The sequence below is a fragment of the Peromyscus eremicus genome, chromosome 14 (assembly GCF_949786415.1).
Source record: "Peromyscus eremicus chromosome 14, PerEre_H2_v1, whole genome shotgun sequence".
Lineage (NCBI taxonomy): Eukaryota > Metazoa > Chordata > Mammalia > Rodentia > Cricetidae > Peromyscus > Peromyscus eremicus.
Window position 1 is genome coordinate 35,347,802 of NC_081430.1, and position 19,882 is coordinate 35,367,683.

The following is a 19,882-nucleotide window of genomic DNA, read 5'->3' on the forward strand; positions in this document are numbered from 1 at the left end:
AGTTTTAATGAGTATTAAATATTTGGTGTTTTATAACAATTTCAGAGAATGTAACTATGGTAGTTTTAATGAGAATGACCCCATGGGCTTACATGTTTGAATACTTGGTAGAACTATTTGGGAGGATTAGAAGCTGAGGTTGTGTGTCACTGGGGCTGGGATTTGAGGTTTCAGGAACATTCCATGTACATTCTCTGCTACTATGCCTGTCTGCCATGCTTCCTGCCATAATAGTGATGAATTCCTGTCCCTCTGGAACTGTGAGCAACAAATAAACCCTTCTGCTATAAGTTGAAGTAAGTAAGACAGTATCATTTATATATGTGTTGATACATGTGTGTAAAACACACATATGTGATATTTTAACATAAGGATAGAATTCTTGTGTTCACAAAAAATAATTTTGGTATTTTTATTAGCCACAGGACTTATTTGGCTTTTATGGAATAAAAAGTTATTTATTTAACTTTTATGAAATTACTGTGTGTTTTGGAAAATAATGCTTATAAATTAATAATACACTAAAATAATAATAAAATAGCTTGGGCTTGATATCTAATATGAAGGAAAAAGATCAATAAAATACAGTTGACCCAGGCATGAAAAATTAACCAGATGATGATCAACTGATTAGAAAAATACATTGGAGCAAATACTCTTACTGTTTTTTAAATGGCCAGGAAACTAGATCCAGACTGAAGGTGTTAAAATAACTAAAGGACATAAATGACCTTCTTGGGGTGAAACCATAATATCTCAAATTAAAGAAGTGCTTAAAGAAATTAATAAGAAAATTTTATAAAAATGAGTGTAAAGATATACCTATAGAAACCATCCAAAAATATGTGTGTATATGTAATTATATATAGTCATCTATACACATTACCACTGAGATGGAGCCAACTTTACATATTGAAGTAAAGTCCCTAAAAGGTAGACATGAGGGGCTGTGAAAATGTGTCTATGAATTTATTAATACTTCTTTAAGAGATGACAGCTAGCATCCACCTCCTGTCAAAGGGGGCAGGGAGGGAGGAGCTCTTCCTGTGCTGCTGAAGAGCAGTGTCCTGCAGTGATGATGAAGAAGGCCTTTGGAGAGTATGTCAGAGGAAGTAGAGCTTTCTTCTTCATCCTCCACCAGTGACACTCTGGACAATTACCTACCGTATCATGGCAAGAAGCTCATGTGTGGAGGTTTTAATGTGTTCTACTGAAAAGGATAAAGAAACTGAGTCTTCACAGTAGCAGCCATCTGAGTGATTCTTTAGTAAATTCTGTAGCTTGGACTGGCCTTCAGATGACAGCAATCCTGTCAGAAAGGTGTCAACAATCATATAAAAGACCTCACTCCCAAGCATCTCCTGGATTCCTGACCCACAGAAACTGTAATATTTGTGCTCTGTGGCTACTGAAGGTTTGGAATAATACTTTGTACAATACATCAATAGTATACATTTTGATAAATAAAAACCAGAAGACACTGTAACATAATCCTGTGGTATGAAAGATGTTAAAAATGTAAATAGTTGGAAGAATATGGGGAATTTTGAGAATGTTCGTAAAAACCAACAGAACATAAGAAAAAATGTCTATTAAAGCATCATGCCTTTTCAAGGAGCCATGAGTGATATTTTAAGAGAAAGTAATGGAAGTTTAGAAGCGGGTAGGGGGGATACTTGCCAGGTAATGGAGTTAGTAACCTCATCATTTTTAACAGTTCTCAGATAAGAACAATGACTTAATGGACTGCAATGATTTAGCAAAAGATGCTCCAACCTTATGTATTTAACATTCTGGTCTTTTAGAGTGAAGTATGAGAGAAAAGAGATTGTTAGATAAGGGAGGAGGACTAAGCAACAGGTTCTAAGCACAGATAGAAAATAGTTCCCCCCATGGAATCTGTCTAAATATGAAACCAAGAGAATTAATACAGTACTCATTGTTAAATTCCCAAAGATCTACTGATGATATTTCAGATAAAACAAACAAACAAAAAAGGCCAAGGTCCACAGAAGAATGGGATAGCTAAGCCCAAAGAGCCTCAGAATCAGACAACAGATTTCTAAAGTAAATTTCAGGGCATATTCTGTGCTGCCACATTGCAAGTTTTAGATAGAGGATTTTCATTCAAGTGATTAGAGTTTATGGCATTGGAAAGCTAAGTAAACCAGTATTATTTTGGGTAACCCACAGCATCTTAGAGTAATTATTTATGTTAGTACCTACAAATTTACAGTGAAAGGGAAAAGTATAGTTCAAAATAAAATGAGATTTTAGAAACCCCAAATTCAGGTAGCAACTAGGTTTAAAATTTACTTTGGTAGATGTGGGTCACATTTGACAAAAAGAAAGAAGAAATGGGTAGAGGAACAAAAGCCTAAAGGGTATAGTGTCTTGGGTAAAATGAAGAGTTAGGGATCATTGCTCCCTCTAAGGACTAGGGGATGAAGTTATGATGAAGGACTTATGACACTTATGAATATATTCAAAATTAATATGGTTTGAACTGGTATGGAAGTTTCTTGCTTGCTGACTACCATTCATAGGAATAGAAGATACTGTGCAATCTGTCAGTGGAAAAAAGTCATCAATAGTCTAGCCCAGCTTTCGCCCCTCTGTGGTATAATACTGACTATGCAGCCAATATATACCTAAAGTGCAATTGTGAAATGATTATTCCAGGGGCAATCAACCTTTCTAATTAGATTTGAGACCCACTCCCTTTGAGGCACTGCATGACCAGTGGTAAAACTTCGTGGTTGGGATGATCTTAATCCCTAGGAAGGGAACTTACTACTGTTGTTTTGTGATGTTGGCATGGTGTTAAACTACCTTCTAAACATCATGTTTATATCCATAGATCAATGCTACTTCCAGCCTTGATTAGAGAAGTCTTACTTTGTAGTGAACCGTGGTGGATGCAGAATCATGGCTTTACAAGGTGCTGAGAATAAGTAATGACTGAGTTCTCAGCCCCAAAGAGGTCATGTATGCCACTCCCTCTAAGGCTTAGGAAACATTCTGGAGTGAAAAGACTCTAAGAATAGATGATACGGAATAGGCTGAGAAATACTGTGCTAAGGGCCTGACTCAGGCATCACAATCTTGAACTCATCAGCTTTGGTTATCCACACTTAGCTGTCACAAGACTCAATTTATGAAGTCATGCATAGGTAGGGGAATGGATTAAGAGGCACTGCTTCCTTCTGGTGAACTATTAACTATTGAGAGATTGATAAATCCTGGAAGAGGAGAAATCATTGTCTTTAGTTGTCTATCAACTGATGAGCCCACCGGGCTCCACACTTCTCGATGTGTGGCTGGCCTTGGTTAAACTAAGTGGAACACAAACCAAACAAACAAAATCATGAACTACTATCTAGCAGCTACCAACTGCAGGCAGATGTAATAAGATCCAGGGCATCAGCTCAGATGAGGCAGCTTGCTCACCATTTCCTTATCAGTTATAAGATTCACAATCAATACTTTTTAGAGAAAGTTTATTGTCATAAAAAATTCAGGGGGATTATATGTGTTATTGTCTTTAAAGTCTTTTGAAATATGAACTTTAAAAACTCAGTGATCAAAACTCTGTATTCATTATATATACTGCATCTGTACTGTTGTGTTCTGCATATTCTTATAAAATTAAGATCCAGTCTATAATGTCCAACATATTCCATGCTTGTTAATGGAATAATATTGAATTCTTTTACCTTTCTACTCTTTCTACTTTGAAAAGTTTTTAACATTACATTGTTTATTTGCATGGAGATTTAAAGATAATTCTTACTCATATCTTAAGTATTTGAAGAAGACTACATTTATCAACTACAATTTTGACATTATAGTTAACAAACTTAATATTCTAATTTTAAAAGTATTAGAAAACCTCTGACTGCTCAAGAAATTATAATTCCTAGATTGCTTATGCTATGACATGTTTTTCTCTTTTCTTGATGACAAATTTTCATTTTCATTATTTTGTTCTTCATGAATATACAGATGATCCAAATGGTAATAAAATGATTGAGTGCACACCTTCGCAGGGTGCATTAGATCTTTCAGGCCACTTGAGTCCATTTAGTAAATTGCTACCCTCATGCACTAAGTGGGACTCCAGTAGACTAAAATCCTTAATGCACTTAATAACTTGGCACTTGTAATTGCCAGTGATGGCAGTGCATTTGCTTTCAGATTTTCACAGTAATGATTATAAAGGAAGAATTTGTGCCCGAAGAATTACATGGTTAGCCATTAGTATTATATAGGCCTTTTTTTTTTCAATTTATAATAAACCTCTCTGCCATCCACTGTTAAATAATGGATGTTTCAGAAGATGCTGACAAAGATTTCACTTCTTAAAATGCAAAGTTGATTCTTCCAAACAATAAGAGAAATCACACACATACTTCATTTTGTGCTGTATTTTCACTTTCTTCCTTTTAATGGGATTATCATTTTAAAAACCTCACAGAAAAGGGAAAAGATTTATGAGGTATTTATAAAAATGGAAAAGGTGAGGTCAGAAAGTTTTGGCTATAAACATTTGCCATGTTTTGGAGAGCTAGTCATGTATTTGTAATACCAGTTGTAGTCTTAAAATTATCATGAAACTGGATGTTAAATTCCACTACAGAAAGATGGTGACTATGTAACCTGATAAATACCTCGATTAATTTAATAATGACAACATATGTGTGTATGTGAAAGCCTTGTATTATATACCTTAAAAATATAGAACCTTTGTTTGCTAATGGGAATCCAGTAGTGTTGTGAGAAAATAGTCATAGAAATGAAATAGTGTTCCTTACTGCTAATGCGCAACACTTTCATAATGATAACTGAGAAGCTCTTGTTGAAATTTCATAGAATCTGAGGGCTATTCAACACACCCCTCCAACTGAAAGAAAAATCACAATGCAATTTTCTATATTGTATTAAGTTTTTTCTTATCAAAGGCAAACATTGGTAATAAATAAGTACTTTTAGTAACAGCTCATTTAAGTCAACCATTGCCTCTCACAACAACCTTGCTGATGCCCGGATCACAGAAGGGAGCCTCTTTGACTAGGTGCACTTTCTAAGGCCTTGGTAAGTATCATGGAAGAGGGGGTTCACTCTCTACATTCCAACATCAAAAGCTCAACAGAATTCAGCATCTATTTTCAGACATCCTGATTTCCTGCTGTTCAGTTCTTAATTAGTTAGCAAGAGTATAGCAGCCTCTGTAATCCTAAGGGGAAATTGATGTGAGATCTGGGTTTAATCGGAGATTTCAAATCACTTAGAAGTTATTGTTATCCACAGAGGTATGGTGTCAGTCCATTATATTGTCATTTAGAGCGATGTATAAAGAAACTGAGTCAGCTTTGCAGCTTGAAATGAAATTACTTTGTTACTGCTTCATATTTGTAGATCTCCTGCTATAAATTTGTAAAAAGAAAAAAAAAAGTTTCTTTTTATTCAAGTAGAAACGTAAAATGACCTTATTTGCCCCACAACTGTATCTATTCTGCTCTGTGACCACTAGTTTCTGAAGATTGCTTTTGGACATCTCAGTCTGGTTCTCTCTTGATTCATTACACAATCTGATTAGTCACAACAATTTGGTCCTACACATCAAACCAAAGATGTGCGTTTGAACTATTCTTCTTCTGTCCTCAGTTCAGGTTCATGGAGGTCTCAGTGTTTGTATATATAGGTGTATATCTGTACATGTGTGTTGGTCCCTGTGTGTGTGTGTGTGTGTGTGCGCGCGCGCGCGCGCCACAGATGTACAGGTATCCGTAGAGGCCAGAAGAGCGCCTTGGAGCTGAAGTTACAAGCAGTGTGGATTGTCTGATGTGGATGCTGGGAAATGAACTCTGGTCCTCTACAGGAGCAGAATGCATTCTTAACTGCTGAGCCATCTTTCTAGCTTCTTGAATGTCTTATTTGGGAATGTAGACTGAAGGGAAGTCTAAAAATAAGGGAATATTGTGTATATATAGAAGTCAAATGGAGCTAAAATTATGAACTTTCACAGTTTTTTTTTCCAGTATTCCCTTTAGAGGGAGACAGCAGGCTGGCAAACTGGAAAGCTTAGCTTACACTAGGAACACAGTGAGCAACTGCTATGAAGGAGTAAGTGATGAGTTGCTAAGACAAGAAATTCACGGTAAACCAATACACCGTTTTCAAATTCCAAATACTTCAAATGCAAGGTAACAATTTAAACATTAAATCCAATATTTAACTGCTTACAATACAGGATATCTTCAAATTTATTTTTCTCTAACTGATTTACTTCTTTTTTTTTTAAAAAAAACACCTTACTGAAACATATTCATTTTTATCCATCTTTTAAAAACTATAGTGCAAGAAGCAGTGAGACGGTTCAGCGGGTCGTAATCCCTGCCACCAACCCCGAAGACCTGCACTCAGTCCCTGCAACCACGTGGTAAAAGGAGAGTACTGATATCTACAAGTTGTCCTCTTCATGTGCTGTGGCTTAGACATTTGCCTACACACAAACAAATAAGTGGAATAAAGTTTCCTTTAAAACCCACGGTGTTCTGCAGAGTAGAGACCTGGACAACAACAAATACAACTTACATTGAGTTAACAATGAAGAATTATACATTTGAAAATTCTTTATTAAAACTAGCCCTAGATTGCTTTCATCATTTCTAAGTTATTTGACTTTTAATAAGTCCTATATATTTATAATTCTTTGCTTTAATTTTTAATTTTTGGTTGTGGCATCCTACCCATTAGGGGGAAAAGAGAAAACATGAAGATTTAGGTAATGCCCATCAGGTTCTGGAAAAGAATGCATGTTTATTTATACCTCTCTTTAAAAAAATATAGCTTGTTATCTATTTTCTTAAGTATTCTCAAACCTGCCAATGACATATGATCCTACAATCTCCCCTAATTCCTAATACATTTACCCTAATAGTTCTGTTAGCTCCTTTCTCCTTCATGGCAGTTGCCATGGTTGAATATATAATACAATTCTGTTGATGATAGAAATGTCAGAATTTCTAGAAAAATCTCATCACAAAAGTATTTTTATCTATTTTCATTATTGCATTCTTAGAACACAGAATGATGCTTTCTAGGTTTGGCCAGGTTGCCTGGTGGTGAAGTGACTTGCCACCGAGCTTGTTCATCTAACTTCAATGCCTGGAACCCACATGGTAGAGAGAACAGACTTCCCCTCAAGTTGTCTTCTGACCTCCACTTGGGTGCAATGGCTTGTGAATATACATACACAAACAAATATGAATCTATCGAAAGACCTAAAGCTTGTCTATAGTCATTGACTTATTCTTCATGAGTGAATCGGTAAATGTACACATACAACCGTCATATTAAAAAAGTTCATCAACGTATTTGGGATTAGATTCATTTTACTACTAGTTAGTAATTGTTTGAAAATGAGGAGTGGTCTATAATGTCATCATGAAAGGAAATGTTCACAAAGTTTCTGAATCTGTAGCAATTCTATGATCTTTTTTAGACTGAAGACAGATCATAGTTATAGAAGAGTGCAAGGATTTCATTTCCAAGTTATTCTTTCTTTGTGCTTGTAAGTCAGTGCTGGAAGGTTTGCTTTGTGAAGCCTGATGAGGTAAGTTTTACTTTACTTAAGGGTAAGGAAAGTCAGGGCTATAATGTCTCTTTTAAAAATGAACATATTTAATCATAGACTCTTTAAGTACTGCTTCATTCTCAACTGAGTGCACAGAATCACAGATTTCATCAAGCTCATAGCAAGGATATTTCCTTTTTTTAAATTAAATTTAAGTTTCAGATCAGAGCCTCACAAAAAGATAATTTGCTTATGTTATATCTTCAAAAATTTTAATGCCTTCTCTTTAAAACATGTGCTTATCATTTTGCAAAGTATCTGATTTCTGAAAGAAATGAGGGCCTGTTGAACGACTGACCTTCACAGAGCCTCATGGCATTTTTTCTCCAGAGCTGCAGTCTCCCCTCACCTTGTGATCACCTTATTATGAATACTTGCTGTTTAACAGTATAAAAGGTTTTTGGCATAATGAGCTAGTGAGGACCTTATTTCTAGTGTGGTCCTCTTACATCTTGTGATATACCACAAAAGGGGGATCAACCTTCAGAGACACTAGATGAGTTGAATATATTTATTCAAATTTATATATATATTTATAGGCAGTGAAAACTCAATAGTGATATGGCAAGTATACATATACATATTTTCATTAAAGATTTATTACTGTCCATTTTCCACCCAGAAGGTCGCCATAAACAGGGGAAAAGCAAAATCATATGCAATTTGATGGAATTAACTTAAGAGTGGACAACTGTGTTTTCTGAGCTTAGCAGGAACCCTAGCTCATACTAAGATGCTATGTACTGCTAGTGAATGAACGAATGCTTAGAGGAATAATTTCAGGAGGGAAAAGTAAACAGAAGCAGAAAAGTTAAGCCCAGCATGACTGACTGGTAAGGCCTGGGCTATGCTAGAAATTTATCTTGTATCATGTCTTTCTCTCAACTTTAAAGACTCAGCCAAATTTCAAAACTATTGAAAATAAATCTGACAAATACAAGAATATCATTAAAACTAATTTTAAAGTTTGAAATATTTTGCTAGTTACTGAACAGTTATTAGTTTGTAATTTCCACTTGTAGAGGGTATTGCATTTCAGACAGGGCATTTACTTTTTGCTGAGTAGAAAAATTAATGTTTTCTTTATTTTAAAATTATTAAAGAATGCATTTCAAGGAACAGTAGGGCAACAGCCATGTTGTGAAGTCACTTGAGAACAGGTGTGGCATTATCTGTAGGCTGTTCATTATGCAAATCAGCATTGTCTCAGACTCTCTGAAATTCTGTCTTGATAAATTTTCTCTCTGCTCAATTTCTACATTGAGTTAACACTCCAGAAATTTCCTTTTGGAATATAGTGATCCAATAGAAAGACACAGTAATTAACAAATTGCTTTAGTTCTTTTTTTGAAGGAAAATCATAGAAATAGATTTTCTTTATAGCTAAGTCATGTAATTTCTTCAGCAAGAACAGTGTTCTTTTGCTTAAGCCTGTCAGTCACAGCAGGTTGTCAGTGTGAGTGTATCAGAAAAACATCATTGAGAGATTTTTGTTATCAGGCATCTCATGTTAGTACCGTGACAATTCCAGTTCTTCCCTTCAGCCTGTGTTCAGTGCTAAGGATGAATGAAGATGACAAGCTTTGGACACCATGTCTTTGCCCAATTTCTAATGCAGCTCTGCGTTCAAATGGCTAGGTGTCACATGGGACCCCAGTTAGTGCTATCCATACACAGACTGCTGTACACAGCCAGCACTGAAATCATTGAAGACTGTAGTTATGGGAACGTCATCTGTGCTGACGTTACAGGTATCCTCACAATAACATGAACATGGTCCAACTTGTTGAAAAGAAATGTTTCCCAATTTTATTTCTCAAAGATAGGTATGTGGTATAACAGATTTGATCCCTCGCCAGGAGATTAATTCAGCCTCTGAGAAAATGACTAAAAAAAATTTATTTAAATCATAAGAAAATTTAAATAAATTTGTGACTACAATTTTCATTGAGATGCATATACATATGCATACATGACTGATTGTGCTTGTATTTGTGCACATTGTTTAAATAAAATATACACAATATACACACTATTATATAACTGATAAGTTCTGATAAGAGCATTCATTCTTTTGTCAGTCAGTCTTCTCATGTTTCAGAATATACATCATTATGTTCTTGTTTACTAACCTAAACTATCAAACATCGCTAGTGTAGTAATTCACCATATATCTGTAAACAAATAATACTAGGAGTGATGAGGGTATGTTATAGTGACAGATATTTAAGTGCCCTGGTTTGAGTTCTAGGTCTGTCAATAGTTGTCTTGCCTTATGCATGTCAATAATAAGAAGTCAATAGTAAGAATCTCTCTATTCAAGTTAACTGATCCTTAGGATGAGGACTATTTTTCTATCTTTTAGATCACGTTCAAACGTTGTTAATATTTTATTAAAAAGTTGGGAATTGAGTCCTATAAACATGAGTGATATTAAATATAGTAATAAAACAAGCAATGCAGCAGGGACAATAAATTCTTTATTCTGTACATTATGATATACAAACTTTTCTTGTTTCTTAAAATTTTGAATGTATGTACACATTTTTATTAATTTGGTTTCCTATATGTTTAGTTTAATTCAACAAATATTGAGCACCTAGTATACACTAATCCCTGATGCTGTCACTGCAGGGAACATAAAATAGGAGATAGTGCCTGCTCATATGGAGCTTACAGTCTTTATTTAGAAAATAAGAAAGGACCAGTTAGTTATACTACAAAGCAAAATCTTTATCTTGTAAAAGAGATACTAAAAGGTGATAGGGATTTTTAACAAAATTGTCAGATAAAAAATCCAACATTTGACATAAATGTTTAAGAATGACTAGATCTCCCCTTGTCCCAGGAACATAAATTAGAAGACATCACTAAGTCAGAAGACATCCCTTGAGTCTAATTCAAAGAATTTAGAAAGAGCGAATGCATTCTAGGGATAGTAGTCTTTTCTGTAAAAGCACATCATATAGCAGTTTAGCAAGATACAATTTTTTTTTAAAGTGTGGCTGTACATGTGGGTGTTTGTACTATAGTCAATATGCAATAGGTAGACAGTGAGGATCCCTGAGAGGGAACCAGTAGACTTGAGGAGCCATGTTCTTGTAGTTCTGATAAGAGAGTGGGACTCTAGGAAGATAGCTTGGTAGGATTGTGGTGAAAGATTTGAGAATGGGGCATAAAGTCAGAGACACAAGTTGAGATGCTGTTGCAAAGTCTGAATTTCTGTGCAAGCAGAATGGGGTTCAGGAAGGGAGAAGACACCACAAATGGAAGAAACGGTGATTAGACTGTAGACATGAGAGAAATGGAGGCGAAGGTAACTCCGTGGGTTTATACACTGTGCATAGTTCACTGGAAGGCGGGAGCTGGGGTAATGGTGACCGTATTAACTAGGTAGTCTGTGGGAGAAGTTCAGAATTCGAGAGGACATTTGTCTTTCTTTCTCTGTTTTCTGAATTATGTAAAGATTTTATTTCATGTTCTATTAAGACAGACCTACCTGTAGCATTTTTTTCCTAATAATTCAGATGTTCCTACAACCTTGGAAATCAGATGTCTATACATGTACTTATTGTTTGGGAGGGTGCACATATAGGTTACAAACACATTAAGCTGTTGGATGAAAACTTGTGTTTCTGGGTTTCACTTATTTCTAATGATGGATTCTGAAATAGCTCTAAGGTTATGTAAGTAGTCTGTTGAAAACACAATATTGATTGTGGAACTTGTTTTCTTAACTATGTATGAAGAGGAAACATTAGTTATTGGATTCTCAAGTCAGGGATTCAACATTAACCTCTATCTGTGTTTTAAGATTTGCAGAGTAAGAGAATAAATTCAATTTGGAAATCATCTACTGGGGTAAAATTCTTACAGTAGATAGGCTGGAACATGACAAAATTAACACAGACCTTTTGGCATATCCATAGCTGAAGCTAGAAGAACATGCAGTATGAGAGGAATCAGACAAAAATCTTGTATCATCAGGAAAGCTCATACAACACTGTGACATATACTGATGTTTTAAGATTTATAACCGAGGTGTGATGAACTTAATCATGAGAAAAAAAAATGACTGAAGGTAATAGGTCTCAAAAGAAATCTTTGGAATTGGCTTCTGGAAGATTCTAAAGAGGCAAACACAGTCATTTACATGGTTTTGCTCAGAAATATTTGAATAAATGGTAAGCAACAAATATGTACTCTAACTAGCTTCCTGGAACTCACACTATATTAGGTGGGGACTCAGAAAAAACATCAGCATTCAATTAAGCTTCTGAAAAATATAAAGGAAAACTCAGGATGCATATACTAAATAAACTGATTTGATATAAAAGCTGAAGTAGTATTCCCAGAGGAACACATGTATTCAATGAGAGCATAAAAGAGAAGCCATGTTTAGGATTAAGCGTAAGAATGCTAAGGCTACAGAAGTCATATTGGAGAAACTCAGGCAAGCTCAGTTTCTGAAAACAAAATAAAGAGCTACTTGCATGAGTGAGAATGGTAAAAAGTAGATCATATAGACATTTTATTACTTTAATAATTCAGTCCTTATATGGTGAACAAGGGGATGCCATTAAAATATCAAGAAATAAAGCATTTACTTGTTTATATTCTAAGACAATCAAATAGTCTATAATGTGATGTATGATGCAGCCAATAGGATGTACAAGTCTGCAACAAGATGTCTTGTATCTTAGCAAGAATTCATAGCAACTCGGTCTATAGTAGGCACGTTGGAGATGGATAATGAGAAAATACATTTAAATATATACCAGAGGCAAAAATCAACAAGATGTGCTAATAGATTGAGTGTACAAGGTAAACAATGAATAATATCAAGGCTAATTCACAAGTATTTATTGGTGACTCTTTATGCCATTCTAGTTATAAGGGAAACTGGAGAAGTGCCAGGTAAACAAAGAATAATGTTGAATCTCTATTTGTCAGTGATAGTGAAAAACCTCATTTTAGCCATACAATCTGCCTTGGCTTCATTTCTGACTGTTTGTTAAGACTGCTCAGTGGCTGGCTGAAACAAATAGTTTGTATCTATGGAGTTTATCTCTCTTTGTATAGCTAATTAAGATGGTGTTTGAGTCCACAAAATAGGCATTAGCACACACTCAAATCAACTGTTCTATCTGGGCCGGAAAGTTGAAAAGGAATGTACTGGTGCTGTGGATTGCTTTTATTTTCAATGCACTATTTCCCAGAATGAACAAATACAATGGAAAGCCTACAATTGAGATCAACAAATAATTAGTGTACAGGGGAATAGATAAACATGTAAAAAATAGTCTTAAAGGATATGTCCATTATATCCTGTCACAGAAATCGATATTTCTTCTAGCATATGGTGTTCATTATTGCTATTGTTCATATACACATTGTCATTTTCAATAACTTTCAAATGTGATTTTCACTTTTTACTGGGCAATTAATATTTCCAGCCTGAAATTTGAATTAAGTGTGCTTCACTAAGTCTAGCACATTTTAATTGTTTAACCTACTTGCTTTCCTCTGTCAGTGGGTGCAGTTTTGTGTCAGTGTGTGGCAATTTGTCCCCCTAATTTTTCTGCTCCTTTTACTCCAGCTCATCTCTAAGATGTGACCAGGGAGGTATGCTGTTCCTTACTGCATTAGGACTCTGTATAGAAAATTTAATGCTATATTTTTCAGCCTACCTCAACCTTGTAAAGAACATCTTTTAGACAAGACCCCCCCACACACTCAAATTCCTTTCCTTATAGTGAACCATTTCATCTCTTCCCTCCCTACCCCCACAGGTTTTCACTACAGAATTTACATGTTTAATACTGAAGGAGGAGAACAGAGATTGGAGGACAAGACAGATTCAACCAGACAGGAGGACAGAGGAGTGAGAAGAGCTTATGTCAGAAAATACATAATGGTGGACATGGGTTTAACCAGACTATATAGAGTGAGCATGTTGCGATGTTAACAGAACTAAACATGCCAGCTTGTCTTTGAAAACAGAATCTTGACCTTCCCTTCTATAAGTAAGCCACAGTTTTCAGTGTGGATTTCCTAAAGCTGTCTTTAAATGAAAAGCCAGAATTTTATCTGAATGGTGATTCCAGGAGGTTCCAGTGGAGATACGAGGAAGTGAGAGAAGGGAATTAAAGTAACTGATGAAAAATTGCTCTCAGTCTAAGGACATTACAGGCGATGAACTTAACTCCACTGGAGAAGTCTGGGAATTTTCAAGCAGGACAGAACCAGTCTCTTCCAAGGCTGGCAGCTTCCAGCTGTGGTTGAGGTTAGCTTGTGTAGGACCCTTATTTGATTGTGGCACAGTGACTGAGGGTAGCTGGTACAGGGTAGTGGAATGGGGCATTGTCAGATTGCAAGGTAGCTGGTAACATGCATAGGGTAGGGCAAGGGGTAACCTCATGGTGGGCAACTGGGTTGAGTGTGGCAGGTAGCAAGCATGGAGTGGGGTGGGTGGTGCATGTGGTTGTGGCTGTGCTAAAGTTATAAAACATTTTGAACTACTGTTGTAAGTAGTGCCTGGCCCTGAAGAAATCTCTTATTGTCAACCCTCAGACTGAAAAACATTCTTTTTATTTGCCTTTAGAAAAATGCAAATTAAAACTAGGAGCATTGAAACAAAAGAGCAATGACCACAAATCTGCTGAAAATATACTGAAACTGGAACACCCATTCATTGTTGGTGGGAATATAAAATGGCAGCCAACCCTGGAAAAACTTCACAGGTATATATAAAACCAAAAATGCAATTACCATACAACTCAGCAGATTTACTTAGAGACATTTATCCTGAAGAAAAAAAAAATCCAACATTTACACAAATATTGTAGACAAGAGTTTTTTTTCTAGGTTTTCCTTTTTTTTTTTTTTTTTTTTTTTAAGAGTCCCATAATGGAAACAACCCATTCCTTTCTTTGGTTGAATGCTCACACAAACTATCCCATAGCTAAACTCTGCAACATTAACTAAAAAACGTAAACCAGTTGCTACTAATACATCCCCGCAGAATTATACTAAGGGAAGAAACACGCTGCAATGTAAACATTATGTTGTGTCATTTCTATATGTTCTTGCAATGGCAAAATGAAAAGGCAGTGGATTCCAGAAAGGTAGCATGAAAGAGATCTATGTGGTCGAAATACTGTGTTTTGACCATAGTAATGGGCATCTGACTCTACAGAAGTGATAATATAGCAAAACACACACACACACACACACACACACACACACACACGCACGCACGCACGCACGCACGCTCACGCACACACAATATGCCCACAGATGCTTAACCAACACTTGGGAATAGGAGTAATTGCTTTGACCAATGTCAGGGGTGCAGCTGTGACAATTTGTTGCAGTTTTGCAGGACATCATTTGGAACAAGTAGATAAAATGAGTGTGGGGACTTTGTATTACTTGCTACTAACTACAGGTGAAAATAATTATGACCCCCAAGGGCTATTTTAAAAGAGGTCAACATTTATGTACAAAATAAACACGTAATAAATGTTATTTCCTAGCTTGTCGTTATTTATAAAAAATAGTTTAGATTTTCTAAATTAATCTTAAAGTTTTCTTAAAATAAACACAACTACTCAAAAAGCCCTTATAATTGTCAGAGAATTTACTTCATTTAGGGGCTAATGTAATTCATGTAGTGTTAAGAAAAGATATTAAGATATTTGACTCATTAAAATATCATGGAAAATTCATTGTCTATATTTAATGTAAAAAAGGAACATCAAATAAAGATCATTTGTGAAAATAATTTTCAGGGGAATTATTTAAAATGTAAATATGACTTCGTTATTATGTCCTTATATAAAAGTCAAAGATCACTGTAAATATTTGGTGAGTATGCTCCATTTAATCAGCGTGTCATTGAGGGGGTAAATACTATGGAAACATTTTCATAGGCGAGCAGACACTTGTGTGAATACTTGTTACATGCCAGTCCTGGTTTACATGTATGGATTTCCTAGAACATCTTCTCCCCAATTATAGATGAGGGAAGAGAAGATGCTTCCACAATAAACAAGATCTAGGGGACACTTTATTTAACTAGATATACGACTGGGTATGCCTTGTCCTCACAGCAGTCCTCCTGCCTCATACTTCCAATTACTTGGATTGCAAGTGTAATCACTGCCCCAACTTAGGGAACACGTTTTATACTATCTAGTCAAGGTCATACAGCTATTGGGGTTAAAATCATAATCAGTAGAGAATCTAATGATTCTCAAACTGTACATCACACAGCTCAGAATTATTTTTATTGAACATTTGAGTAAGTGCTGTGTTTATGTATGCAATGTATGAACTTGTTAGTGTGTGTGTGTGTGTGTGTGTGTGTGTGTGTGTGTGTGTGTGTGTGAAAGTGTAAACGTATGTGTAGGAGCACATGCATGTTGGAGCCAAAGGCATACATTGTCTTTCCTCAATCACTTTCCATCATTATATTTCCTTTCCAATTTACCACCACAGTGATTCTCACTAACCTGATGCACATAACTTTGTGCTAGGTTGACAGGTCAATGAATTTCAAGGATCTACCTAGCTTCATTAGCCCAATATGAGAGTGTCAGAATTAAATATGCCAATTGTTTTTTTTTTAAGCACAGCTCCTCCCTTTCCTCCAACTCTATAAAATCAAAATCTCCCTTCTGCTAAAACCATGGGGTCTTAATTTTCAAGGATTCTCCCCAGAGATTACAGTTAACATTAAAATAGGAGTCCAACTGCATTCTGAGCCATAAAGGTTTCCTTTCAAGTTCAAATAAATTGACTGGTCAATTTATACATAGTGCCATATTTCATTAATTTCTTAAAGCTTTATTTTTATTATTTTAAGTTTTTTGTATGTGCGTACGTGTGTGTGTGTGTGTGTGTGTGTGTGTGTGTGTCTGTCTGTCTGTCTGTCTGTCTGTCTGTCTGAGTGAATTCTTTGTATGTGTAGATACCTACAGAGACTAGAAGAGGGAATTGGATCTTTTGGAGCTAGAATTGTAGGCAGTTGTTAGCTGTCCAGTGGGTGTTGGTAACTGAACTTGGGTCCTCTGGAAGAAGAGCAAACCCTCTTAATTGCTGAGACTTCTCTCCTGCCCCATTACTTCATTAATCCTAAAATTCAGTTTTTGTTTACAACTTGCCATTTCTGAAATATAACTGCCTGTCATAACTGGTAGTATCTTGCTACTATAACAAAAGCAAATGTTTATTGTTTTTAGTCAGTAACTCAGATTTGCTATTGCATAGAGGCACACTGAATAATAACATAGAATCATGTTTATTTCACACTGTTCTTTTAAATCTTGGTTCTCAAATGAAATTGTGCTCAAGATGTCATGAGAAGCATAGGCTGGAAAAAGGGCACGTCATTCCTTGTACGCATATTCACAGAGCTAATGAGTGAGTAGTCTTTAGCGATTACGGTAGATGAAATGATGCATCTGGAGATGCACACTTTGAATATGGCAAATCATGTAAATAGCATGTGTGTCTGAGTAAGGAATCCTATTGGAGAAATTGGAAATAATTCAAAAGGCTCGTTTCCAAAATAACATGTGTGCAAGGTGTTTTTCAGTACTACACCATTTCTTCAAAAACCAGCAGCACATTAAGAGATAGTAATGTTCGTCAATGTTTTGGCATCCTTAGCTCCCCAAAGCTGTTAAAGTGCTTTACAAAGACCACTGTCCTCTACCTACCATCAGTTATCTGGAACACCATATTACACTGTTGCTAGTATCTCTATTTCATAGAGGAGAGGCAGAGTTGTGGGAGCATAAAAATAGAAAGTCATATGAGAAATTGGTGAAGAGTATGAACAATGCGAACTAGTTCATACTCTTAATTTGCAATGTGAACTTGCTTGACGAAGGACATATTAAAGGAAAATGTACTCTAGACTAGCCTACAGCTTGTTGTGAATTCACATAGGAAGGGGAAGGTCTGCAGAGCAGCTAGGCTGAACTTACAGTGGGCGTAAGGAAAGAGAAACATGTACATGTGGTCAAATATTCGCAAGTATGCTTATTAAAATCCTTTAAAGGCTTATTTAACTCATTAACACTCTGTTTTCATTTTCTAGTTCATGTGCCCCTATTCAAAAGTATTTGGTTGTGAAATTTTTCTTTTTCTCCCTTCTACTGATGTGGATACTGTGCTTTGGTTCCTTGTAAGAAACATTAACCATAGCCTTTCTTTGTCTTCGTCTCTCTGAGAACTACTGTTTATTTCTACACCACAAGCCTCACCATGCTGTTGTTTGAGCATCGTCAGACACCTGATGACCTTGTGTGCCTCTTACTCTAGCTACACTGTCTGAACTGGATATACAGTCTCAACCGTCCTTGGGACAACTATGGAATGAACACTGTCTGGGGCATTGCCTGTCTTTTTTCTTCTTATACTTCTACTCCTTGTTTCTTAGCTCTTGCCAGAAAATCTACTGTTTTCTCATTCTGGTTCTCAACTAAAAAGACTGCATGGATGGACAACTGCTACACTCAATTAGTGGGAACTAATTTGTCTGTGAGAGTGTTTGAAAACTTGAAAGAAGACAAAACAGAGAAATCACTGCTGAGGGCAGAGGAATGGACTGGTGAGTAAGGAATTACAAGCTACGTGGAGGTTGCATAATCAGAACTGGTGCCATTTAGTATCTTCAGTTCCTCAATATTGTAAAGGCCTTTGGGGCACTTGCAAAGTTCCATTGAAATAATTTATATATTGTCACGAAAACTTAATCAACAAAAAACAAAAGATGCACATTTATTTCATTAGCAAATTTTAACACACAAAACACTCGCACTGCTTACTTAACAATTAAGTGCTGCACTATTGCTACATAATAGCATCATACCATTCTGTCATTGAGTTCATTGAATTACTAAGTAATAAATTGAATGCGCTAAATTACGTTTTCCAGTGAATTCAGCTATATAATTCCAAACAGAAACAAATTTAGAAGATCATTAGCTATCTCTGCTCAGTACTGTTTTGATTTTTACTATTTGTTTCTCATTTTGTACCATTTATTATTTTCCATATATAGATTTTTTGGTTTGGTTTTTGTTTGAGACGAGATCTCACTCCGTAGTTCAGGCTGGCCTGGAACTTGCTAGTTCACTGCGACCTGAAATGTGCTGAAATGTGGTGATCTTCCTGTGCTTAGCTTCCTAAGAATTGAGACTTCATGTGTGAACCTCCATGCCTGAGTTATAGTATATTATTTTTATAATATTGTTTTGTAATTTAAATTATCAAACATGTCTGAAAATGCTTCCTGCATAGCATATTCAAGTTTACTAGGTGATTGGAGACCAGGACATTTATACTGCAAAAGATATGGAAAGAAATAAACTTTGAATTAAGATGAAACTTGTATGTCTTTGGAACATTAAACAAGCAAGCAAAAAAATCACTTAATCTACGATTAATAAACTATAGTAGAAAGAAGAGATGCTATAAAGCATTACTTCCATGTTTAATTTGGGCTTTTACTGTAAACATGTTATATTAGTCCAATTTTCTTTAGGTTAACTTTGTGAGTTTTCTTTGCAAAGAAATATTAACATTTGTGCTTGGACTATGAAAAACTGAGCTGAGCCTTCTGGTACATGACTATAATTTAATTTAATTTAATTTTTATTTCTTAAAAAAACTTTTAACATGCAAACTACCCCCTTTTGGGTATTCAGATGCTGGAAGATCCAGAGTTCAAAGTGTGTCTCAGCTACACAGTGAGTTTGAGTCCAGCCTGGGCTACATGAGATCTTATATCAAAAAAAAAAAAAAGGAAAAAATTATTGTTGCCTGTTAAATTAAGAAATAACAGATATTTGTGTTGAAAACAAAACTTTTGCAACAATTGGATTTCCTGTTTCTTTTTTTTTTCCTAATACACAGAACTTACTTTCTGTTTATGAAATTTCAATGATTTCATATTAAAAGATAAAAGTTCTGTATATTTCCTAGCCTTTTGAGTTTAGTTCAAATATAACTTAATCAGCAATAAATCATGCTATATTACCTCATTCCTATTAAATATAGAAAAACATGGATGGGCAGCCTTGACATAAACAAGGTTACTGTTTCTTCTGGGAAATAAAAATAAATAAAACTTGGAATAACTTCCTAATATCTTAGGGAAATAAAAAAATGGATTAGTTCTACAAAATGAGTAAAATTGAAGTGGCTCCTGAAGAATGCAGAGTTATTTAA